This window comes from Dermacentor silvarum, chromosome 1 (genome assembly GCF_013339745.2).
Source record: "Dermacentor silvarum isolate Dsil-2018 chromosome 1, BIME_Dsil_1.4, whole genome shotgun sequence".
NCBI lineage: Eukaryota > Metazoa > Arthropoda > Arachnida > Ixodida > Ixodidae > Dermacentor > Dermacentor silvarum.
Window position 1 is genome coordinate 351,338,248 of NC_051154.1, and position 26,262 is coordinate 351,364,509.

Below are 26,262 nucleotides of genomic sequence, written 5' to 3' on the forward strand. Positions count from 1 at the left end.
TACTACTTTATTTTTTATTTTTTCTGATTTATTTTGAATGTCATCCACGGTCGTCTCAGCTAATTAATTCTACTTATTCCAGACATTTCAGTAACTATTCTCGTAAATAAACTTATGCTCTGATATATCTATATATAATGAAACTCATGAATTTTGTACTGTACTCTTTTTTTCTATTTTTTCTGATTTATTCTGAATTTCATCTCAGATAATTAATTCTCATTATTCCAGACGCTTCAGTAACTCAACTTGTAACTAAACTTGTGTTGTGCTATCATATCTATAATGAAACCCATGAATTCTGTACTATAGACCTACACCATGTTTGTAAACAGCGGTAGGCACCGTCGATATATTTTAGGCCCTTAGCGACGTCGCGTAGGCTCCGCCCAACGTTTGGCTCCGCCCACGTTCGCCGCCACCGCTTGCACGCGCGGATGGCGCATTTTTTTTAATTTGGTGGGGGAGCTAAAACCACGATTTCATTATGAAGCACACAGTAACGGGGACGCCGGATTAAGTTTGACTACGTGAGAATCTTAATGTGCACCCAATGCACGTTATTGCATCTCGCCCCCATCGGGATACGGCCCAACGAGACGCTAGGCCTAGCTCGTTGACCGCCGCAGTGACGGCAGACAGCGCTTGCGGCCTGGCCTGCTGCTCATCATTGTGCGCTTATTTTCGACAACACGATTAACGTGGGCTTAAAAGAATCGGTTTTGTCGGTGTCGTTGGTGCGAATAACAAACGAAACGTAGTACTTGCAAGCCAGCCGAGCCGCCTCGCTGAGACGGCCGGTGCTTCGGTTTCCGTCTGCGAGACGAAATGCCGTCGGGTCGTTGCTCCGGATCGCGCCAGTGGTTTAGTACTGGGCGCTGCTTTACGAAACGCGCGCAAATTCGACATAGCTTTTCTATTAAGAACTATTTTATGTTAAAAACAAGCTGTAGCCGATTTCTACGTCGCCGTGAGCGGCGATAGAAGCGATCGCCTCGGTGATGGGACCGGGGAGGTACCGGCCCTATATATACGGCGACGCCGCCTGTGTAGGCCCGCGCAATGTGAGCTATATATAGCTGTTGTACGCGGCCGTCCGATCGCTCCAACTATGTACTAACCCTGTACATTTTGTTTCGCGCTCGAAATTTAACTGACACGTTTAGGCGCACTTATGACTTCCACACTGCAATAAACGCAGCTGTGACCCTGCTGCCTGCGTATGTGAACGTGACAGGATATTTACACTGCTGGTGGCTCAATTCTTTGAGATGAAAACAAATTCGAACGTGACGTGTTTTGTGGGGCATCTGCTCGCTCGACCTAATCCTAATCTAGCTTTCCCACAGTGCGGCAAGCAATTATAATGGCACGCTAATAAGGATCCTAAGATCGTATATGATCCTAAGATCGTAACGATCCTAAGATCGGCTAACGCACGCCAATCAAAATAAAAGAGAAGCTTAATGGTTACGAAATGTTTTGCGCATAATGGATGATCTGGTATCATAATCCAACTTTCGCTTTTTACCGCGGCGGCCCATTGCTTGCGACTGTTTTCATTAACAGGAAACCTATGAAAACTTTCGTCTCTTGCGTATTTCGACGCAACTCAGCTCATCCACATACTGCGTTTCTTTCATTGTAAAATCGTAGAATAAAGACCTCACAGATGGAACTGCACAACCACCCACGAAACCCAGCGGCTGCTGTGGTAGGCGCGACACGGGCGGCGGCTCGGCGGCGGAGTGCCTACCAAGCGAAACTAAATTCCGACGACAGCGCCACCGCATTTTCGTGACGTAGCGCCGTGGTGTAGGTCTATACTCTTTTCAAGCGAAGCTTCCATTGGCTCACAAGTTTCGGTGGCGTTGTTGTGGTCACGAAAAAAAAAAAAAAAAAACTCCGGCTGCGCCCAGAGTGGAGCAGCCGTTCCAGCTGCGCCGGTGCCGGTTCACGTGACGCGCGTGGCCAATCAGGGTCGTTTGGTGTGTCGCGGGGAGGGAATGTGAAGGAAAGGGGCTGGCGCGCACTCCACCGGGCTTCCCTCGCCTTATATCAGTCTCGGCGTCCGGTTGGGAAGGCCCCACTTGATGCTTTTCGCCGAGGAGCAGGCTGAGTTTGAGCAACGGCGCCATGAACTTGCTCGGGAAAAGGCTCGTCGTCGAAGTGCCGATTCTAGCGTGAGGGCTTCCGAAGACCGGGCAAAACGTCAGCGAAGAGCCGCGGACCCGCAGTTGCGGAAGCGCGATGTTGAGGCCAAATGTCAGCGTCGTCTTGCCCGCCAAGAACCCGACAACGGTGGAGCACGCCTCGGCAACGCTAGCGCCAACTTCCCCGGTGCGACGGCAAGGTTTAAACGCGTGTTTCTCAACCGGAACTTCGGAGCAAGTTGCATTACGTGTCACCCGTTGTGGTTCGAGCACAATGTGGCACTCGTCAGTGCAATTCGTTCCGAGAAACACCGAAGAAACACACGACAAATTTCGCTTACCCCAAATTTCCGGTAGGGGAATGGTTGGTCTTTTTTTTGATATTTTAGCGTGACCGCGTTAAGGGCGCCGTCTCGCAGAAAATCCGGTGACGGTGCCGGTGGCGTTATCCGCCATTGTCCTCACTGTCTAGGCATAGAGGCCACCGCTACGAAGCGCCGCTTCAGAATGGCTCCGACTGTACCCTGCAGTCATTCATAGCATCCCTAACCGTGTACAGCCTCTCAAACTCATCCTGTGATAGTCCTCGAAAACCTGAGGAGAAGCTGGGAATACTGGCAGCAGTCGCACCACTAACATTAATCAACGAAGCACGCTTTAAGGGAATCTCCTCACCTTCGGCTGGAATTGACAAAGCTGAGCGGCGGGATAATCGCCGGCTAGACCTGCGACCAGCGCGCAGCAGCCAGTGCCGGCCGCCTGAGAAGCTGTTCTCGCACAGGACGGCTCACAAATGACGACTTCAAAATTGGAAGGACGCTTAAGCTTCGCTTTTAAGAGTGGAACGCGATAGCATTCAAAGATCCCTGACTGCTTCTTCTCATGCTTCCCGACAACTGCAGCTTAAGCAACCGTAATGGTTACCGGGAAACACTGGCGTTCTACGCTATGTACAAAGGTGAGCTTAATGGTAGAAACGCGGACTCTTTCGTGGGGTGATCCAGGAGATACTGCACAGCCGCGCCACAAAATTTGCGTAATTTTCACGTTTCCGTTTTTCTTTCGTACTTTTAATATTTCAGTCTGAGAAGATTTAACATAAACGGCATGTGCTATGGATGTATTGTTTCATGACATTTGTTTGTGGATTGTCATTATCAAAATTCCGAGGAATAGGTTTGCCAAGAATGCAAGACAAGGTATGAGCAACATTATTGATAGAATGGTGTGGCATATCTAAATATATTTGGAGGGCCTGCGTGGTTGGGGATGATTTTCTTGGCCGCGGGTGCCGACGCCGACACCGACACCGACGCCGGATTTTCTGCGACACGGGGCACTTAACGCTATCGCGTTAATACCAGGGGCGGTATTCTGTAAGAGTCGTTGATTCCCTGCTGCTTGACGTGCAGGAAGGAGACTGGCTCTCACCTTCCTGCACGTCAAGCAGCAGCGAATCAACGCTCGCCGAAATGGACAGTCCACTAGGTAGACTCTTACAGAATACCGCCCCTGGACAAGTTGCGTGGTTCCAAGCTCGCCGGAAACTTGCAGCGTGGCCGAGTGTAAAGACGAAGTGAACTTGGCCGCGGGCGCTCGCAAGGCGGGCGCTGGAAGGGAAGACAACAAGGAAGATAATAGAACCGGTGGCCCAGGAACGGGTGCTGTCTCTCGTCTCTCTGTCTCCTTTATCCCGTTACAATATAGATATGTGTGTGTGCCGATGAACGGCACACACACACACACACACACACACATGTGTGTGTGTGGGGGGGGGGGGGCGCTTCACCGGTGCCCACCCTGTGAGCTTCCCCCCCCCCCCCCCCCCTGTACTGCAGGGCGACTTAATTTAATAGCTGTGCATAATGATTAACACGAGCGATGGTTTTCCCATGGACTCTGGTCGTTCGCAAGGAGTCTTGTCGTAACCACCTTCACCATCAGATTTCGCTGCACGTGAACCTGCAGCTAAGCCAGCCACATTTTGAGTGCGCGCTGTCGACAGCTCGCTGCTTTTCAAGCGAAGCATTCTGGCCGAGTTCGAGGCTCTTTCTCGTACGCAACTGGCCTCGAACGCCGAACGCGTTTGACGGGATGAGTGCGGCATCTAGAAACGTTGCAGCGAAGAGCTAGTAGTTTACGAGTTCGCTGTTTCACGCATACAGTTTCAAACTATAATTAATAGAGAGAAGAGCAGCGCTAGAATCTGCGGGAGCTGCAAGAAAGGCGATTCCGCCAGCATGGCATTGATGGTTGGACCAAAATATTTGTACATGGATTTGCGTAAACTTCGTCCTTTTGGCTTTAAACGGCTTTGCTACTGTGCAAACTCATCATTTCAAACAAAGTACGTCATTATAAGCAATTAAGTAACAGACAATAAAATTGTCCGATGGCTGTGTTTGAACCACGGAGTAAGATAAGACAGGAGCGCCGACTCCGCTCGTCTGGAAGGGACACATTCTGAAACGCCGGCTCCTGCTTCACGGCGTGTTCGCTAGACGGCGCTACGAATGATGAAAAACTCTGCAGCGGAGAGGCGGGCCCAACAAACCGAAGAAGCAAAGGCGCATGGACTCTCTCGCGGTGCATGCTTGCCTATCCGTTTTGTCGTCTTCTCCGCGCATGCCCTGACGCCTGTAGCGCACATAGCTCTTGCGGTTCACGGAGTGACGTTAGCAGGAGAAACAAGTCATGTATCATTTTATTTAATTTATTTCATACAGGCCAAATGCAGGGCATTTGTCAGGTGGCCTACATGGAACTTTACAAGGCACAGGAACAGAAAATAAACAAATTAGGGAAACTAAGACGGAAAGAAAAACTATAGCAAATGGTAAGGCGATATAACGGCAGTTCGGGTCTTCTCAAGCAATTACAGACGACATCGAAAAGAAGCTTTTATGCAAAAGCTGACGTTTATCACTCTTTTTTATCTGAGCACGCATCAAGTACAAAGATGCTTCGCTTGCTTCTTTGTTTCTGGCGGTGCTTTTCGCGTCACCCGGTTCTCTTGCGAGCAGAATCACCACATTCTCATTGAACATAATAATTGGAATTCCTGCCAGTATTTCCTGCTTATTATTTCACAAGAGAAGCTCTGATTATGTGTCTGCATAATTGAGGGAATCATCTAGAAGGCAAGGCTGAGAATTTACAGGGTAGCCAGCCGCTATTTACACTGGCTAACCTCCTTGTCTTTCTTTCCCTTTCTCTCTCTCTACATTTTGGCATGTCTCTGGACAAGAAAACGCACCTGCACTGTGTGTAGTTGTAGAGAAATTTAAATTGAGCTCCTCCCGTCCTTCTGCATTGGCGTCTTCTGGTTCCTCCTGGCATTCAGCATCATTGAGCTACGCCAGGCTTCCCTAAACGAATTGAAGGAACGGCTCCGCTTCGAAGTCGAGGCACTTTCTTTACATCCAGTAGGACCTCACCTTTGTCTTTGCTGAAGCAACTATCAAGAATAAGCTGCTTCTCGAAGTGTCGCGAACATTTTTTTGTCCATTGCTTTAAGCGCTCGCTTATTTCAGGAATTTTTTGACGCCACTGGTGCAGTAGTTGAAGATCAGATGGCGAAGCGAAGAGCGAAAACTTCTCGCGTCCTTTGCCATAACCAGATTTACAGCCGGGAACAAAACACCGTCCTGTTGCACAGTCTCTTCACGCACAAGTATCAACATACCTTGTTCCGTCAGGCATGAATAAACATACTGCAGACATGGTAAACAAAGCGAGGAAGACGAAAATTTCGCACCTTCGCTTCCGCGCCGAGGTAGAGGAGTGAAAAACAAGTACGTACTTCAGTTGTGTCTTTTTGTACAGCATCATTTATCTTCGGTTTCCTCTCAAGACACCTAAAAATGTTTCGTATGCGTGCATAACAGCGCTACCGCGTATTTATTTGCGCTTTTATTATTTGTGCGCATATTTTTGTTGTGTTTGATTGCTGTCAAATTGAGATGGCCGAGGGTCCACGTTTGTAGCGCAGACGACACGTACGCTCTGCGGGTGCCGCGCTGCCCGTTCTGCGGCGTCTGCGCAGCCCTCGCCGCCGGTCGCCGCCACTCAGCGCATGCGCACATGGAAGCAAGCTGTTGAGTGTTTTCTATGCGCCTCGACAGATGGCGCTACGCGATGTATAATTTTCGTTGCACGGTTTGTCCCGAGCGAATGCGTTGCGCGGCGGCGGAGTCGGCGCTCCTGTTTATTTTACTCCGTGGTTTGAACACAGGGCCTCTAGCACACAAGGCAGATATTAAAGCCATTAAGCTACGGACGCATGCGTCGGCAAGCGGCATATAGAACAACTGTTCTCGCAGGCTAAGTATATAGCGCGTAAAGACATAAGAAACACCCCGAGTCCAACACGACACTACGTATCAGCATTGAACATTTAAACAAATAATACATATATGATGTACTGCATGTAGATATATGTATATAATATCCGGCCTGTCTATAAGTGTGTCTGTCTTTGTATTGGTAAACGGGCTGGCGGCAGCCTCTCTGAAGGCTGCCGCCCACCCGCAGCGGCTGCCGTTTCTTTCGCTTCCGCTGCGGTGTTTGCTTCTTCTTGCCTCATCCGCCCTCAGCTCGGACTCTTCACTTCTCACTGAGACAACAATTTTGATGGTGTGCACAGTGTTGCCTGATCCTGCTTTCAGCGTCTCGGCCATCTCGAGCGAGCGAGCAGCGTTTCGAAGCGCGTGCTCTGCAGCGCGAGGCACTTCACAAACAGCCGCTGGCACTCGTACAGTGTTATTATACTTACATGCCAATTTGGTTAACGTCACTTCGGTGTAAACTCCCTGAACAGTGCCCTAATTGTTTTCTTTGACTTACCACTTTACGTCTCGTTAGCGCGACTCCTGTAGACACTAGTCTTGCGAAACGGAGTTCCCATAGCATTTACGAAGAAAACTTGTTATCCTGCATTTGAGATGGTTCTGCCATTGTCTTTCTATTCACTTTAATAAAAACTTTGACAACGTGACACATGAAATTCGTCTTAGCTTAGCAGTCATATAGATATAAACATGCACTTTTGTTATCGCTTTTTAATCAAACTGAAACAAAAGTGTGGCTGTTAATCACCAAACATTGCTCTCTTAAATCGGGTACACCACAGGACTAAGTGCTAGCTCGAATGTCTACATTTCCTTGTTTTAGTTGGACATCGTTCTCGCCAAACAAAAAAAATTCACCGACGATTACGACACTCGCTAATATGAAATTTGAGCGCAGCTCTAGACGTGCTTTCATTTCGCGATATAACGGCTGGCGTGCACAATCTATTTCGTGCGGCATGTTCCAAACGGGCGAAGTGTGGCACGACCGCTTGGCTAATCGGGAACTCGCGAGAAGCAGCTTGTGGCTGACGGGTTGGTGTATTCGCAGCAGCCGACGCAGACAGACCTCCGCTCATGCTCAGCTTTCTTGAACAGACGACACGTAGAGTACTTCGATGCGCGCGCCCCCGCGAACAAAGCGGATCGAGGCACCCTAATGACGCGCGCTACTCTGGCGCCACCACCTCGTAGCCGTTGTCACCATAGTACTCTTGCGCGGCAGTAGGCTTTTCTTCTCACACTTTCGCCTTATCCTCCTCCTCCGCTTTCCGCCTCATGGTTTTGCTGTACCCCCCACTTCCGCTTTCCGCCTCGCTCTCACCGTCTTTCACCGCCCGCTCCGCTCCGGGTTCGCTCGCAATTTTCGCTGTTCTCGTTCGCTCGGTTACGCGGAACTACGCCGACACTCGTCTCAGGTAAGGGCTGCGCTTTGAAATGTAGTTTTGCTCATAATGCGAACCAGCAACGCAACAGCTGCCACAGTATTATGCGCGGTAATGGTTGCAGTGTTACTTCTGGTATCAGCTCGAGAAAATATTCAAAGACGCGCCACCAGTCCACTTTCTAGAAGAAGAAATTGTCGCGGAAAGCATATGGAATGTTATTGCCAAAGTAAGCGAACAGCTAATGCAGACTGCACAAATCATATGAACGCTCTAAAGATGCCTGCGAAGTATACATATGCAGCCGACGTCGATAACGGTGCTCGATGATGGCTCCGCCAATCATTGTCTAAATGTTTTGGTAGACCAGACGACAGCATGAAGACGATGACATGACAACGGCTGTGCTCCTGCGCTTCCTTCTCCGCTCGATTGCTCCACGGAGGTCCACGGGCTCCTCCGACCAGTCCATTTAAAATCATGCAGAACGCACGCACTGTGGCAATCGTTCTATTGGGGGTGAGAAGTTACGGAGTCACCGTCTGTCGGAAGCGCCTCGCTTGCGTAGAATAAGTATAGTATGAGGGATAACGCGGTGCGCTCCTCATAGGTTTGGCTGTCGGCACTCAATAAAAACACCACGCGGGAGCCCTCCTGGCCATTTCTGTAAATACTCGCCAAACGAGGGAAGTTTCTTACACTCAAAATAACAACCTTGGGCAAACATAAAGCGCAGAAGAGTTTACAGGCGCTATCTCTTTAACGAATACGTACAGTGAACGCCTATTGCGCGCGGTCGACGCGATGGACCAGCTTCTTGCGTGAAAGGTAGGCAGCGCTGAGAACCGACTATGTGAAATATGTTCTTATAGTGTGCTCTCCGTATAACCAAATGGAGCATAACAGAATGAAGCCTCAATGCAGCGATCGCACGGGTTCGAAGCCACCGACTGCGCGTCTGCATGTATGTCCGCGCACAATGTTTCGCTGTCGCAGCGAGCGCGTTTTCGCACCGTGCCGTAAGCTTTAGACCACAGCATATGAACATTTGACATTACGCGAGAAATCATTGTTGCGTGACTGATATCAGAGCTGTTCAAAAATAATTTCGTTAAAACTAGGGACTTCGACGCTATACGGTGACTCGTGATCGATGTGCCATCGCGACGATTCAATCATTTTTCTAAATTCTTGGACGTTTCAATTCTTGGACGTTATTTTTCAAGTTGCGTCACACTGTATGTTTATCGGTCTTCTCAGTGACGAATTTACCGCTGCTTCTTTTTTGTTAAACTAGTACATTAATTGTTTGGTGCTAACACAAACATGAGCATCTGCCATGCCTTTTTTTATGTGCTTCTTACCGTTCCCTTTCCATTCGAGTGAACTTGCCAGCATCTAGCTCCAACAAGTTCATAGACCAAATCTTCATGACATTAACCGGGCAGCGCGCGCGGGCGAGCTTCTCAGTGCGCGCTTTCTGCTACTCACCGGACATCGCAGCCCCAACGCCGTAGCACAAAACTTCCTCGCGGAAGTGCCGGTGGCTAATTGCCGGTTCTAAGTTTCGCAATCCAAGTTATATACACGCAGTTTCTTGTAATTTGGGTACGTGTGAAGGCTGACACCGGGCTCCGTTGCGTGCGCGTCCGGCACGCCTTCAAAGGCAGCCACTACCTATTATATTGCTTTCAAGTGCTGTCAAGCAGGCACTCGACGCAGGAAAACAGCTTCACTTAATCAAAACTTTAGCGAAGGTGGGACTAAACTTTCGTTTTCAGCTCGCTTCGGCGCTTCTGAAGCAGACGACGCGGCCGCTGTGCCCACGTGATTCCTCATACCACGTCACGCCGACGGTGGCACCTGCTTTTCGAGTGGTGTAGCGCGCCCCGAATAGCGAAGCTCTGGTCAGCCGGTTAGACGAAACGGCGCACGCGCACCTCGCAAAGAAGCACGCAGCGTTCCGCGGTGACGTATGCGCTACCCAGTCTAGGTGGCGGAAAAAAAATGTCGCAGTTTCGCCCGCAAGGCAAAGCATGAATTGCGATAGCAAATTAGGAGAGAGCTATTCGGAGTAGGGATAGTACCGTAGTTTTATCGGCTGCATAAACTTGGACACATTCGCTTACTAACTGAATTAACAATCGTGGTGTCAGCGCGCACAAGCAAACATGAATAGATCACACTGAATGACCGCAGACAACGACTGTCAAAACGCTGGCAGCAAGCGCAGCCGCCGCAGCGGGCGAAGGCTCGCGCGGTCTATCGCTTCAACGGAAACTGAGCGGTGAATGCAGAGCGCATACAAAGGTCAGAGCCGTGTGGAGATAAGAGACGGTGTGGGCGACCGCCACCGCCGGGCAAAGTGCAGAGCAGTTGTGCAGAGGAGAAGTTGTTGGCAGAGGAGTAGCTGCCCCCCCCCCTCCTCCTTTCCGTGCTGCCTTCCCGCTTTCTTGCTTTCGCGTGGGAGATTGAGTGGCCACTTCCTCTTGCGCCCGGCTGCAAGATAAGCATTTGGTGAAGGAACACAGCGTCGCCCCACCTCCCTCCCACGGACCCCCATGGCCTTTCGCGCGACGGTCGCGCTTGCTTTCCGCCGTGCGTTCGCTCCTTAATCCCTTTGAGTCCTTGTGTGTATATGTGTACAAATCAAATAATAATAATAATAATAATAATAATCGCTATCCGTGATAGCGTGCGTCCCCCGCGCGCTTTCACTCGCGCATAAGGCGCGCGGCGACGATTTTATCGCCCTTGGACTTTATACGGAACCCCACGATGACGGCGACGACGACGGCGATGACGACGGCGTCGACGATGGCAGAAATCCGGTTGAAGTGTCCATATAATTGCTATCGCAATAAAAGATGATAATGGTCGGAGGAGATGAAGGACACAAACGCACTAGAAGAAGTAAATAAATACAGCACCGCCTAAGCACTCCGTACAGATGGTTAACCAGCGAAGCTGAAACGTGCGGTCGTGGTGTGTATCACTGGGTTTATCCCGATGGTTCATTAAAGTCTTTCTCAATTATTGATTACGTCTTTGTGTTTCTTAATCAGGGTACACACAAGTTCGGCTGTGACGGAGAGAACGACGTCAATGACGGTATGCGCGCCGTCCGCCGTTGTCGCAATTAAAGCTTGCGATTCTTCTGAATTATATTGCTTCAAAATTAAATCTGTCCATCACGTAAGACTACGAATGGCTCATACCCCATTATGGAATGGCTCATACCCCCGTAAACGCGGCCTCCCCATTACGACGACGGAAGAGAAGTGAAATTCTACGCTGGAGTTTTCAGCGGCAACGGAGCCAGCTGTGGAAGACGACGACGACGCTCGAGCCGTTGCTGATGATGATAGTTTCTGCGCGCATCGGACGGACGGATTTTGGTTTCGCCTAGCCATATGTAGCTTCGCTGTAAAAGGAAAACAAATGTACTTAAACAAACTTTATTTTTTGCGTCTTTTTTTTTTTGGGGGGGGGGGCACCTAAAAAATTCGCTAGTAGTTTCAGCCTTCAAAAATAACAGCGTAAAATAAGAGCAAGAATGTTTGTGCTAGGCAGGGGAGGTTCCTCTTCCAGCGCATGAATCCAGCAACCGAAGGAGTCGTGGTACCGACACGGAATAGTTAGCGCCCGAACATTTTGTTTTACGTGTTTTTGTTAGGAGACCTTTACACTGTGGCTGTAGAAGACTTGTTTTGATGCCACGCCGACTGCGGCAGATTCGCTTAATCTTGTATTTCTGGTCAAGTGAATAAAAAAAAAAATTCGCTGTTTTGCCCTAAAGGCGGAGCATCGATTGCGATAGCAAATTAGTGGAGAGCTCTACAAAGTGAGGATAGTACTTTTATCGGCCTTATAAACTTGTAAACATAGAAATACTAACTAAACAAATGCGAATATTTTTCAAATGCTTTTCGAATATTTGAAAACATGAAGTGCACCCAATTAAAAATTGGAGCGAAAGTACTTTGAATTTTAACGAGACTTGTTGCTCGGCTAATTGCTTCATGTCTTGAAAAGAAAGGTTACGGCGCCAAGCAGACGGGGACAAAGTGAACAAGTATATGTAGTTTGTGTCTCACTTCGTCCACGTCTGCTTAGCGCCGTAACCTTTCTTCTAATTTTTACACACAGGCAACTGAGGCGGAATGACCGGATACACGTCCCCGTTCACCGTGGCCAACTGCTGCACGGAACTACAGATAGAACCACGCAGTAACGCGTCCTTACACGCGTCACATACTTTCCACAACGCCACATCGCTCCGTTCACCACAGGTACGCACCAATACGGCAATCAAGCTGTCGCGTTTAGTCACGTCACGAATGTTCGCAATCACCGATGGGTCGTTTTCAAACTGTAATCGGTCCCACACAGGACAACTGAAGGCAAAGGCTTTGTTCACGAAGTCTCGGCCGAATCGTGCATCCGCACCTCGGCATCAGCCTTCCGAGCGTGGTGCCTCCGTCGTTGCGGGGCATTAATCGCTTTGCTATCTGGGGGGTGGCTTTCCGCTCGAGCCCGACGTGCAGCCTCCTCGCTGGTTCGTGCCGCCCAAAGCTCTCTCGCTCACGTCTGCGCTCACGTCTGCGCTCACGTCTGCGGTCCCGATGTTGGGCCATGTTGGGCCAAGATAATGTTATTTGCCATCGCTTGAAAATACTCAGATTATTTTTTTTTGCATTCCGCCCGATTACATAATTAGTCTTAATAATGTAATCAACTACTGAAATATTATAATTATATGAAAAGGGGCAATATGTTGATTTCAAAGCAACATGAAAAACTCCCGATACAGCTTTCTGTTGCTCAATACGTGCTACATAAAAGAGTTTTTCTGAGCATGAAAGACTCCCTAGAATACACACAAAATTGCCACCCGACTGGCCGCTCGAAGCACTTTGCGTGTATTCGCGGGCTTCTTTCACGCTCGGAAAAACATTTATGTAGCACGTATTCAGCAACAGAAAGCTGTATCTGGAGTGTTTCATGTCGCTATAAAATTTTCTCATGATGGCTTTTCATCAAATTATAATAATTAAGCAGTTGAATATTTATTCAAGGCTAATTATCTAAGTAGGCGCAATGCAAAAAATAATATGGGTATCTCCAAGTGACGGCAAACAACATTACCTTGGTTCTGTGCAGCTACGTGGCATTTGCATATTTTTAAAGTTTGACTCAAGTTAAGTGAAACACCTTGTATACAGCTGCCCCCCCCCCCCCCCCCCTCCGCATTGGTGCCACAATAAATCTGAATAAATGTCTACAATAATCCACCTAACCTTTGCATACTGGGTGATGTAAGAGCCTTTTTACATGTTCTTTGAGCACAAGCCCCGAATCGAGCGTAAAATCGCAGCCAATAAATAGACAGGCACAGATTGAAAAGCCAATGGCAAACAGCACTTGCGAACAAAAACCTTCGGGAAGTTGGCCCCAGATCAGAGCGCCTCTTGGCCTTCGTCTTTTCGCACATTCGTCTGTTTTGACGGCAGAGCCTTCTCATTTACCACATGGTCCCGAGCCGCTGTCACGATCCTTGCCCCCAACGCGCCGATGTCGTCACACATAAATCAGGTGCCCAAGAAGCTTCTCAATGGGATCGCCGTTCAATTTCTGCGTTAAGACATACTCGACGCCTCTCTTCAGCAGATAGTGAACTGTCTCTATGCTCTTGACTTTTGTGCTTTTATTGCTGCATTTCGCTTCCCCTTATTTTCAGATTATCTTGGTGGTTGCTTGAGTAATTGTTTCCTTCGTTTGTGCATTCGCCGAGGTACTTATATTGCCTTACTATGGGTATGACTTGACACCACGTAATTTCACTCGTCTCTTCATCAAAGAGTCGCAGTTCCTGAGAGAATTAACGCATGGGTGTTAGCAAGTCCTGCTTAACAAGTTCCTGGGAAATCAGACTCGAGAATAATTTATTTTGTTTACACCCCTAGACCAAAGGCGAAAAACACAGCCAGCTGCTTTTTTTATTTTTTTTATTTAAACAAATTCTTCGATTTTACGTGGCAAACCCACGATATGATTATGAGGCACCCAGTTTAGTTTTCACCACGTGGCGTTCTTTAACGTGCACCTAAACAGAAGTACACGAGTCTTTTTCCATTTCGTTCCCATTGAATTCCGCGACCTGAACTGAACCCGCGAGCTCCAGTTTAGCAGCGCAACGCCGTATCCACTATATAGACACTAATTAGGCTACCACGCCGGCTTTCTTTATTTTCTTTTTTGAATTATCAACTGGAAAAAATTCCACGTACGGCTTACGGCCAAACATTAGCATATAGAATGACTAACTAAAACCGTTTTGAATGAACCCGTACCAAATACTCCGCATTCTGTTACGCGAGGAAGGCGGAATTTTGAATGGAATGCTGCGCTGCACTTTACTATTTTTTATTTATAACAATCATCATCACCAGCCTATACTTATGTCCACTGCAGGACGAAGGCCACTCCCTGAGATCTCCAATCACCCCTGTATTGCCCTAGCTGATTCCAACTTGCGCCTGCAAATTTCCTAACTTCATCACCCCACCTAGTTTTCTGCCTTCCTCGACTGCGTTTGCCGTCTCTTGGTATCCATTCTGTAACTCTAACGGTCCACCGATTCTCCATCCCACACATTACATGGCCTGCCCAGCTCCATTTTTTCATCTTAATGTCAACTAGAATATCGGCTATCCCTGTTTTCTCTCTGATCCACACTGCTCTCTGATCCGCACTGCTCTCTGATTCACACTGCTCTCTGATACACACTGCTCTCTTCCTGTCTCTTAACGTTAGGTCTAACATTTTTCGTTCCATCGCTCTTTGTGCGGTCGTTAACTTCTTCTCGAGCTACTTTGTTAAGCTCCAAGTTTCTGCTCCATATGTTAGCACCTTTAGAATGTAATGATTGTACACTTTTCTTTTCAACGACAGTGGCAAGCTTCCAGTAAGGATTTGGTAATGCCTGCCGTATGCCCCTCTAACCCCATTTTATTCTTCTGTAAGTTTTTTTCTCATAATCAGGGTCCCCTGTGAGTAACTGACCTAGAGAAATGTACTCCTTTACAGACTCTAGAGGCTGACTGGCAATCCTGAATTCTTGTTTCCTTGCCAAGCTATTGAACATTGCCTTTGTCTTCTGCATATTCATCTTCAACCCTACTCTTACACTTTCTCGGTTAAGGTCCTCAATCATTTGTTGTAATTCGTCCCCATTGTTAGTGAATATAACAATGTCATCTGCAAACCGAAGGTTGTTGAGATATTCGCCGTTGATCCTCACTCTTAAGCCTTCCCAGTCTAAGAGCTTGAATACTTGTTCTAAGCATGCAGTGAATAGCATTGGATAGATTGTGTCTCCTTGCCTGACCCCTTTCTTGATAAGTAACTTTCTACTTTTCTTATGGAGAACCAAGACAGCTGTGGAATCCTTGTAGATGTTTGCTAAGATATTCACGTATGCCGCCTGTACTCCTTGATTATGCAATGCCTCTATGACTGCTGGTATCTCTACTGAATCAAATGCCTTTTCATAATCTATGAAAGCCATATATAGAGAGGTTGATTGTACTCCGCAGATTTCTCGATTACCTGATTGATGACATGGATATGATCCATCGTAGAATATCTCGCCAGCCTGTTCTCTTGGTTGGCTGAAGTCAAGTGTTGCCCTGATTCTATTGGAAATTACCTCGGTGAATATTTTATACAATACTGAAAGCAAGCTAATGGGTCCATAATTCTTCAATTTTTTAACGTCTCCCTTCTTATGAATTAGTATAATGTTGACGTTTTTCCAGCTAATACACTTGAAGTCGTGAGGCAATGCGTATAGAGGGCCGCAAGCTTTTCAAGCATGATATCGCCTCCATCTTCGTTTAAATCGACTGTTATTCCACCTCCCCCAGCAGTTTTTCCACTGGTCATGTCTTGCAAGGCCATTCTAACTTCATCGCTAGTTATAGAAGGAGCCTCTGTATCCTGTTCATCACTACTTGGAATGGAAGCAGCTTGGTTGCTCTGAGCACTGTGCAGGTCAGTATAGAATTATTCCGCTGCTTTTACTATGTCATCAAAATTGCTGATGATATTACCCTGCTTATCGTTCACTGCATACATCTTGCCTTGTCCTATGCCAAGTTTTCTTCTCACTGATTTCATGTTGCGTCCATATTTTACTGCTTCCTCAATCTTTTCCACGTTATAATTTCGAATATCGCGTACTTTCTTCTTCTTGATCCGTTTTGACAGTTCGGCGAATTGTATCTGGTCTCTCGAGTTTGACACTTTCATGTTTTGTCGTTTCTTTATTAGGACCTTTGTTACTTGGGAGAGCTTACCTACTGGTTGCCCTTGGTGCCTTACCTCCCACTTCAATTGCCTCTTCTGAGATTAGCCTAGTTACGGTTTCATTCATTGCCTCTATGCTGCCTTCATCTTCCTGTTCTAAAGCTGCATATTTGTTTGCAAGCACTAGCCTGAACTGGTCTCCTTTTACCCTTACTGCGTCTAGGTTGGCCTGTTTCTTTTTGACTAATTTTATTCTTTCTCCCTTCAAAATGAAAGAAATCCTAGACCTCACTAAATTACGGTCACTGCACTTTACCCTACCTAATACTTCTACATCCTGCACTATGCTGGGATCGGCAGAGAGTACGAAATCTATTTCATTCCTTGTTTCTCCATTAGGGCTTTTCCAGGTCCACTTCTTGTTGCTGTGCTTCCTGAAGAAGGTATTCATTATACGGAGCCTATTCCTTTCTGCGAATTCTACCAACATCTCTCCTCTAGCGTTCCTAGAATCGATACCGTAGTTGCCATTTGCTTGCTCGCCAGCCTGCTTTTTCCCCACTTTTGCATTCAAGTCGCCCATGACTACAGTATACTGAGTTTGCACCTTTCTGATCGCTAATTTAACATCTTCATACAACTGTTCTATTTCTTCATCATCGTGACTTGAGGTTGGGGCGTAGGCTTGTATTACGTTCAATCTATACCATCTATTTAGCTTTATTACGACGACTGCTACCCTCTCATTAATGCTGTAAAATTCATCAATGTAGCCCGCTGTGTGCTTATGGTCTAGAGGTCTTACCTCGAATTCTCTATTATCTGGAAGACCTCTGTAGCAGAGCAAGTGGCCGTTAGTGAGCACTGTATATGCCTCACCAGTTCTTCCAACCTCACTAAGGCCAATAATATCCCAGGCAATACCTGATAATTCCTCAGACAGCCCTGCTAAGCTAGCCTCACTCGAGAGCGTTCGCGTGTTGAACGTTGCCAGGTTCAGTTTCCAGTGGCGGCCTGTCCGGACCCAGAGATTCTTAGCACCCTCTGCCGCGTCGCAGGTCTGACCGCCGCCTTGGTTATGTGCTCCGCAGCCGCTGGGGACTGAGGGCCAATAAATTAAATTAAATTAAATTATGGGGTTTTTACGTGCCAAAACCACCATATGATTATGAGGCACGCCGTAGTGGGGGACTCCGGATTAATTTGGACCACCTGAGGTTCTTTAACGTGCACCTAAAGGTACGTTCGATTCGCCTGCACCACTGTGAACCGGTTCACGGCGGTTCACGAGAAGTTCAGGGCGAGTGCAGGGCTAGATCGGCGGTGGCGGCCTGACCGGACAGCAGCGCCACACAGAATCGAATGCCGAAGTGCAGACGTTGTGCAGGCCTTCTGCTTTCTTGTTTCGCATGCGCGGCATTATGTCTCGGTCCGTCTCGACGTTGTTAGTGTTTTGGTGTTCATAGTGCCAAATCACCGCCTTTTTCCTCACCGTTGCTTCTGTGGACGAAGGTCATGAACGCTGACCTGCTTTCACTGTCGTGCATGTCGCCATGGAGCTAGTGGAGTCTGAAAGTGACGACGAATTTGACGACCTAGTCGCGATAATGGCAGTGAAGCTAGCAAGAGTGGACAGAAATCGCATTCCAAGATACTGTGAGGGCGTCGTAGGCCGGTACTTCGGGTTTGAATTTAAACGGATGTTCCGACTGTCACGCGAGACGTTCAGCGATCTTGTCGCCCGCTACGAATCGCCTCCGTTCTTCCCCGATTCTCCAGGAGGGCGCACACGGATCACTGCCGAGAAGACTTTCTTGGTGGTACTGAGCTATATTGGAAGCCAGTCGAGTATGTACTGCCTTGCTGACAGATTTGATTTATCCGAATCTTCAGTGCACGTGTACATTGAGCGACTGTTGAACTTTTTAAACAGCATAAGCGGAGAAGTCATCGCATGGTCTAGCGGGCATGATCAAGAAAGGACCAAGGCGGGCTTCTTGCTAAAGAGCTCCGGCAAAGGGCCGCGTAACACCATAGGCTTGACGAGTGCCACATAGAGATCAACAAGCCGGCTGAATCCTCCCAGTCCTACTTCAACCGCAAGAAGTTCCCGTCTGTACTGCTCCAGGGAATATGTGATAATAGGAACAAGTTCATCGACGTTTTTATCGGTTTTCCTGGATCGGCACACGATGCCAGGGTGCTTCGTGAAGGCCGCTTCTTTGAGGTGGCAGCGATGAGATGTGATGGTGGTTACCTGCTCGGAGACTCTGCATACCCCCTGCTTCCATGGGTGTTGACGCCGTACCGTGATAATGAGCACAGTTTTCCGGCATGGAGAAGCGCTATAACAAGTGCCACTCTCAGCAAAGTTGTTCTATTGAGAATGCCTTTGGTCTTCTAAAGCAAAGGTTCCATAGGCTTTATTTTGTTGACGCTGCTACAATGAAGCAGTGCTGCCTCATAGTAATGGGTGCTTGTGTGTTACACAACATGTGCAATGAAGAGAGGGATTATTTCATTGAGCTGCAAGAAATTCCACAGCTTGAAGATGTTGGAAATGATGACGAAAATGACACTACTGACCGATGTTTGGCTGCTAATTGTGAAAATTTGAGAAATGCGATTGCACAAAAGCAGTGTTAGTGTTCCATTTTTTTAATGGAGCACTTTCTTAATGCGAGAGGTGCTGATGTGAAGCATTCTTTTAGAGTTTTATAAAAAAATAAACATTCCTTCATGCTCAATGAAGCGTTCTTGCAGAGTTTTATAAAAAAAAACATTCCTTCATGATCAAAACTTATTTATTAGCAGCACATGCCTCAACCGCACCAACAAGGCGCTTCAAAAGTGCCATTTTTTTTCTCAAATCGCAATTTCCGCTTCGGCTTTGCAGCCTTATATTCCTCGACAAGAGCCTCCACAGAGGTAGTAGATTTTCTTTTTCTTGCAGGGGCATCTTAGCTGGTGTGGTGGGATGGCCCTGCCTCCTGGCAAGGCTCTGTCTCCGCAACAGTGCCCTCTCTGAAGCATAAAAAAATCAGGCTTAGAAACAACTACATATCAAGTAGGGCCATTGTACCTGTTGTTTTCAATCATCTCCACGGGCACCAGGAGGACTGTTGGAGTGATATGGTGTTCCTTTCCAAGCACTTCAGCCAGTTCCCTAGAAATAATAAAATATCAGATACATAGTAGCTTTACGAATTTACGGCAACAATGGCCCGTACTCACTCCTCGTAATCGCAGGTGATCAGGGAGTGGCCAGATGAAGAATTATTCGTCTTGCTACGCTTATATGCCCTCTCCAAGCTCTTCCACTTATTTTGAGTCTGCATGGGCGCCACTGTGCAGTAAAACTCCGTTGAAATAAGGGAGGCAAGGCGAATCCATAAAACTTTCTTTGTACTGAAATAAATGCAACGAGAACCATAAACAGTGCGTGGAAGCCGAACACATACGAAGTAGTCTATAAACTCGCTGCATGAGTAAAGACACTTTGATATAATTATTGAAAAAACAACTACCTCATAAAAGCACAAACCTGTGCTGCTATTGCCCAAGGCATATGCTTCCGTGCATTTTGCCACAATGTCATTTGTATGCTACACATACCACATGATTAGATGCGGAGCATCTTATAGCGGCGGCCTGTCCCGCGGCGTCGTTGGCGTCGGCATCGGCGTCCGTCCGCACCTCTCCTCATTCTCTCCACGCCAGCTGTGCGATAACGCCTCTCTCCTCCTCTCCCCCTCTCCACGCCATCTGTTCGATAACGCGCTTCTCCCTCCGTGTCTTCATCCGCTACCTGTGTGATAGCGCGCGCATGCGCACCTCTCTCTCTCCTCCTCCTCTCCGCGCCAGCTGCTTATATAAACCCGGTGCATGCGCCGCTGCCTCAGTTGCTGCTTCGGCTTAGTCACGCTGCGCCGTCCGATGCGCTGAATGGACGCCAACGAATCTGTCAACGAACTGTCTGGCACATCTTCAAACAGCAGCAGCCAGTTCATTAACAGAACCGCGAGCACCTCTGAAGACAAGGCTGCGCAGAGAAGAGCTCGCGACGCAGAACGTAAACGTCGGCGACGCGCAGCGGATCCAGATTCAGTTCGCCAACGCGAAGCCGCTTCGAAACGTCAGCGTCGAGCAGCGATTCCACACTTCGAGAACGCGAAGCCGCTTCGAAACATCAACGTCGAGCAGCGGATCCTGAGCTTCGAGAACGGGAAGCCGCGTTGGTTCGTGAACGTCGAGCAGCAGAACCTGAGGTTCGGGACCGTGAAGTTCAACGTAAACGTACGAAGCGAGCGGCGGAACCCGACCTTCGAGAACGTGAAGCCGCGTTGGTTCTTGAACGTCGAGCAGCGGATCCTGAGCTTCGGCAACGTGAAGCAACGTCGGTTCGAGAACGTCGAGCAGCAGAACCTGAGGTGCGGGACCGTGAAGTTCAACGTAGACGTACGAAGCGAGCGGCGGAACCCGACCTTCGAGAACGGGAAGCCGCGTTGGTTCGTGAACGTCGAGCAGCAGAACCTGAGGTTCGGGACCGTGAAGTTCAACGTAAACGTACGAAGCGAGCGGCGGAACCCGACCTTCGAGAACGTGAAGCTGCATTGGTTCGTGAACGTCGAGCAGCGGATCCTGAGCTTCGGCAACGTGAAACAACGTCGGTTCGAGAACGTCGAGCAGCAGAACCTGAGGTTCGGGACCGTGATGTTCAACGTAAACGTACGAAGCGAGCGGCGGAACCCGACCTTCGAGAACGGGAAGCCGCGTTGGTTCGTGAACGTCGAGCAGCAGAACCTGAGGTTCGGGACCGTGAAGTTCAACGTAAACGTACGAAGCGAGCGGCGGAACCCGACCTTCGAGAACGTGAAGCCGCGTTGGTTCGTGAACGTCGAGCAGCGGATCCTGAGCTTCGGCAACGTGAAGCAACGTCGGTTCGAGAACGTCGAGCAGCAGAACCTGAGGTTCGGGACCGTGATGTTCAACGTAAACGTACGAAGCGAGCGGCGGAACCCGACCTTCGAGAACGGGAAGCCGCGTTGGTTCGTGAACGTCGAGCAGCAGAACCTGAGGTTCGGGACCGCGAAGTTCAACGTAAACGTACGAAGCGAGCGGCGGAACCCGACCTTCGAGAACGTGAAGCCGCGTTGGTTCGTGAACGTCGAGCAGCGGATCCTGAGCTTCGGCAACGTGAAGCAACGTCGGTTCGAGAACGTCGAGCAGCAGAACCTGAGGTTCGGGACCGTGAAGCTCAACGTAAACGTACGAAGCGAGCGGCGGAACCCGACCTTCGAGAACGGGAAGCCGCGTTGGTCGTCGGTTCGTGAACGTCGAGCAGCGGATCCTGAGCTTCGGCAACGTGAAGCAACGTCGGTTCGAGAACGTCGAGCAGCAGAACCTGAGGTTCGTGACCGTGAAGTTCAACGTAAACGTACGAAGCGAGCGGCGGAACCCGACCTTCGAGAACGGGAAGCCGCGGTGGTTCGTGAACGTCGAGCAGCGGATCCTGAGCTTCGGCAACGTGAAGCAACGTCGGTTCGAGAACGTCGAGCAGCAGAACCTGAGGTTTGGGACCGTGAATGTTCAACGTAAACGTACGAAGCGAGCGGCGGAACCCGACCTTCGAGAACGGGAAGCACGCGTTGGTTCGAGAACGTCGAGCAGCAGAACCTGAGGTTCGGGACCGTGAAGTTCAACGTAACGTACGAAGCGAGCGGCGGAACCCGACCTTCGAGAACGTGAAGCCTGCGTTGGTTCGTGAACGTCGAGCAGCGGATCGTGAGCTTCGGCAACGTGAAGCAACGTCGGTTCGAGAACGTCGAGCAGCAGAACCTGAGGTTCGGGACCGTGAAGTTCAACGTAAACGTACGAAGCGAGCGGCGGAACCCGACCTTCGAGAACGGGAAGCCGCGTTGGTTCGTGAACGTCGAGCAGCAGAACCTGAGGTTCGGGACCGTGAAGTTCAACGTAAACGTACGAAGCGAGCGGCGGAACCCGACCTTCGAGAACGTGAAGCCGCGTTGGTTCGTGAACGTCGAGCAGCGGATCCTGAGCTTCGGCAACGTGAAGCAACGTCGGTTCGAGAACGTCGAGCAGCAGAACCTGAGGTTCGGGACCGTGAAGTTCAACGTAAACGTACGAAGCGAGCGGCGGAACCCGACCTTCGAGAACGGGAAGCCGCGTTGGTTCGTGAACGTCGAGCAGCAGAACCTGAGGTTCGGGACCGTGAAGTTCAACGTAAACGTACGAAGCGAGCGGCGGAACCCGACCTTCGAGAACGTGAAGCCGCGTTGGTTCGTGAACGTCGAGCAGCGGATCCTGAGCTTCGGCAACGTGAAGCAACGTCGGTTCGAGAACGTCGAGCAGCAGAACCTGAGGTTCGTGACCGTGAAGTTCAACGTAAACGTACGAAGCGAGCGGCGGAACCCTGACCTTCGAGAACGGGAAGCCGCGTTGGTTCGTGAACGTCGAGCAGCAGAATCTGAGGTTCGGGACCGTAAAGTTCAACGTAAACGTACGAAGCGAGCGGCGGAACCCGACTTCGAGAACGGGAAGCCGCGTTGGTTCGTGAACGTCGAGCAGCGGATCCTGAGCTTCGGCAACGTGAAGCAACGTCGGTTCGAGAACGTCGAGCAGCAGAACCTGAGGTTCGGGACCGTGATGTTCAACGTAAACGTACGAAGCGAGCGGCGGAACCCGACCTTCGAGAACGGGAAGCCGCGTTGGTTCGTGAACGTCGAGCAGCAGAACCTGAGGTTCGTGACCGTGAAGTTCAACGTAAACGTACGAAGCGAGCAGCGGAACCTGACCTTCGAGAACGGGAAGCCGCGGTGTTTCGTGAACGTCGAGCAGCAGAACCTGAGGTTCGGGACCGTGAAGTTCAACGTAAACGTACGAAGCGAGCGGCGGAACCCGATCTTCGAGAACGTGAAGCCGCGTTGGTTCGTGAACGTCGAGCAGCGGATCCTGAGCTTCGGCAACGTGAAGCAACGTCGGTTCGAGAACGTCGAGCAGCAGAACCTGAGGTTCGGGACCGTGATGTTCAAGGTAAACGTACGAAGCGAGCGGCGGAACCCGACCTTCGAGAACGGGAAGCCGCGTTGGTTCGTGAACGTCGAGCAGCAGAACCTGAGGTTCGGGACCGTGAAGTTCAACGTAAACGTACGAAGCGAGCGGCGGAACCCGACCTTCGAGAACGGGAAGCCGCGTTGGTTCGTGAACGTCGAGCAGCTGATCCTGAGCTTCGGCAGCGTGAAGCAACGTCGGTTCGAGAACGTGGAGCAGCAGAACCTGAGGTTCGGGACCGTGAAGTTCAACGTAAACGTACGAAGCGAGCGGCGGAACCCGACCTTCGAGAACGGGACGCCGCGTTGGTTCGTGAACGTCGAGCAGCAGAACCTGAGGTTCGGGACCGTGAAGTTCAACGTAAACGTACGAAGCGAGCGGCGGAACCCGACCTTTGAGAACGTGAAGCCGCGTTGGTTCGTGAACGTCGAGCAGCGGATCCTGAGCTTCGGCAGCGTGAAGCAACGTCGGTTCGAGAACGTGGAGCAGCAGAACCTGAGGTTCGTGACCGTGAAGTTCAACGTAAACGTACGAAGCGAGCGGCGGAACCCGACCTTCGAGAACGGGAAGCCGCGTTGGTTCGTGAACGTCGAGCAGCGGATCCTGAGCTTCGGCAACGTGAAGCAACGTCGGTTCGAGAACGTCGAGCAGCAGAACCTGAGGTTCGGGACCGTGAAGTTTAACGTAAACGTACGAAGCGAGCGGCGGAACCCGACCTTCGAGAACGGGAAGCCGCGTTGGTTCGTGAACGTCGAGCAGCGGATCGTGAGCTTCGGCAACGTGAAGCAACGTCGGTTCGAGAACGTCGAGCAGCAGAACCTGAGGTTCGGGACCGTGAAGTTCAACGTAAACGTACGAGGCGAGTGGCGGAACCCGACCTTCGAGAACGGGAAGCCGCGTTGGTTCGTGAACCTCGAGCAGCAGAACCTGAGGTTCGGGACCGTGAAGTTCAACGTAAACGTACGAAGCGAGCGGCGGAACCAGACCTTCGGGAACGTGAAGCCGCGTTGGTTCGTGAACGTCGAGCAGCGGATCCTGAGCTTCGGCAACGTGAAGCAACGTCGGTTCGAGAACGTCGAGCAGCAGAACCTGAGGTTCGTGACCGTGAAGTTCAACGTAAACGTACGAAGCGAGCGGCGGAACCCGACCTTCGAGAACGGGAAGCCGCGTTGGTTCGTGAACGTCGAGCAGCAGAACCTGAGGTTCGGGACCGTGAAGTTCAATGTAAACGTACGAAGCGAGCGGCGGAACCCAACCTTCGAGAACGTGAAGCCGCGTTGGTTCGTGAACGTCAAGCAGCGGATCCTGAGGTTCGGGACCGTGATGTTCAACGTAAACGTACGAAGCGAGCGGCGGAACCCGACCTTCGAGAACGGGAAGCCGCGTTGGTTCGTGAACGTCGAGCAGCAGAACCTGAGGTTCGGGACCGTGATGTTCAACGTAAACCTACGAAGCTAGCGGCGGAACCCGACCTTCGAGAACGGGAAGCCGCGTTGGTTCGTGAACGTCGAGCAGCAGAACCTGAGGTTCGGGACCGTGAAGTTCAACGTAAACGTACGAAGCGAGCGGCGGAACCCGACCTTCGAGAACGGGAAGCCGCGTTGGTTCGTGAACGTCGAGCAGCAGAACCTGAGGTTCGGGACCGTGAAGTTCAACGTAAACGTACGAAGCGAGCGGCGGAACCCGACCTTCGAGAACGGGAAGCCGCGTTGGTTCGTGAACGTCGAGCAGCAGAACCTGAGGTTCGGGACCGTGAAGTTCAACGTAAACGTACGATGCGAGCGGCGGAACCCGACCTTCGAGAACGTGAAGCCGCGTTGGTTCGTGAACGTCAAGCAGCGGATCCTGAGCTTCGGCAACGTGAAGCAACGTCGGTTCGAGAACGTCGAGCAGCAGAACTGAGGTTCGGGACCGTGAAGCTCAACGTAAACGTACGAACCGAGCGGCGGAACCCGACCTTCGAGAACGGGAAGCCGCGTTGGTTCGTGAACGTCGAGCAGCGGATCCTGAGCTTCGGCAACGTGAAGCAACGTCGGTTCGAGAACGTCGAGCAGCAGAACCTGAGGTTCGGGACCGTGAAGTTCAGCGTAAACGTACGAAGCGAGCGGCGGAACCCGAAGTTCGAGAACGGGAAGCCGCGTGTAAACGTCAACAATGAGAGGCTGCTCCCGATGCTGCACGCGACGTGTGAACGCCGTTATAACGACCGCGATGCCCCGCATCAGCCCATTGTTCCCCTCGGGAAGATGGTGTAATTTTTTTTTGATGCTTAGTGGGCCTTCTTACTTTGGTTGCACCTGGAATAGTATAGCCCCACTAGCTCTCGGCGATATTTTTTTGCCGGTGTCAGGCGCACTCCATGTCTGAAAATGTAGTGGACTGGAGGAGGATTCAAACTTACGACATTCAGATTAGAAGCCGGGTGTTCTACCTCTGCTCCACGCCACCACTTCTATAACTCTAAAGTCTATATAAGTCTAAAGGCGCCCAAATTTTTGACCTTGCTTGTACAGCAGCAAGGTCAAACCACATCATTTATTTGATCACGTAGTAAATGAATTGCATTCGTAATCCAAAAAGCTAATGTTCCAGAAATATGCAAGACCATATAAGCCATCCTCCCCTTCCTAAGAAAGCATAAGAGCAGCTTTCATAGATGGTGCATGACAACTCCAGAAGCTACCGAGAATCTACATCACTAGTTGTCGTACACCTATAATATTATAGTTCGCGTTGAAGCAAGAGAGAGCCCGAAAGGGAATTCGCTCGCCGCCGCCGCTGCGTTGCTGCTGCTGCTCTTCTACAGGCCAGCGTTGTGCCAGCGAGTGTTCGCGCTCATATAGTGAGATCTGTTCATTGTTTGCCCGTGGGCGCGCGACACCATGCTTGTTAATTTAATTAGTAAACAAATGTTTACTAGAATTTCTATGGCATATAAAACTACTAACCTTCGTTCGTAGTTTCATCCTGACCACATCGTGCTATGTTATCGCT

At 49.9% G+C, this 26,262-nt stretch overlaps 1 long non-coding RNA gene and 1 pseudogene across 2 annotated transcripts; one reads left to right on the plus strand and one right to left on the minus strand.

Moving 5' to 3' along the window:
• The first annotated feature begins 17,750 nt into the window (after positions 1–17,750).
• Positions 17,751–18,843, plus strand: LOC119444731 (uncharacterized; annotated as a pseudogene).
• A 1,523-nt stretch (positions 18,844–20,366) lies between these two features.
• Positions 20,367–25,128, minus strand: LOC125942362 (uncharacterized). Of its 2 annotated transcripts, none has more exons than XR_007465037.1 (3): positions 24,741–25,128; positions 22,954–23,012; positions 20,367–20,460 (listed from the first exon to the last, which is right to left on the minus strand). It is a non-coding gene; the product is annotated as an uncharacterized LOC125942362 (long non-coding RNA). The 2 variants fall into 2 exon arrangements; XR_007465038.1 differs by lacking the exons at positions 22,954–23,012; positions 24,741–25,128 and adding exons at positions 21,433–21,491; positions 22,095–22,568.
• Between the last annotated feature and the right edge of the window lie 1,134 nt (positions 25,129–26,262).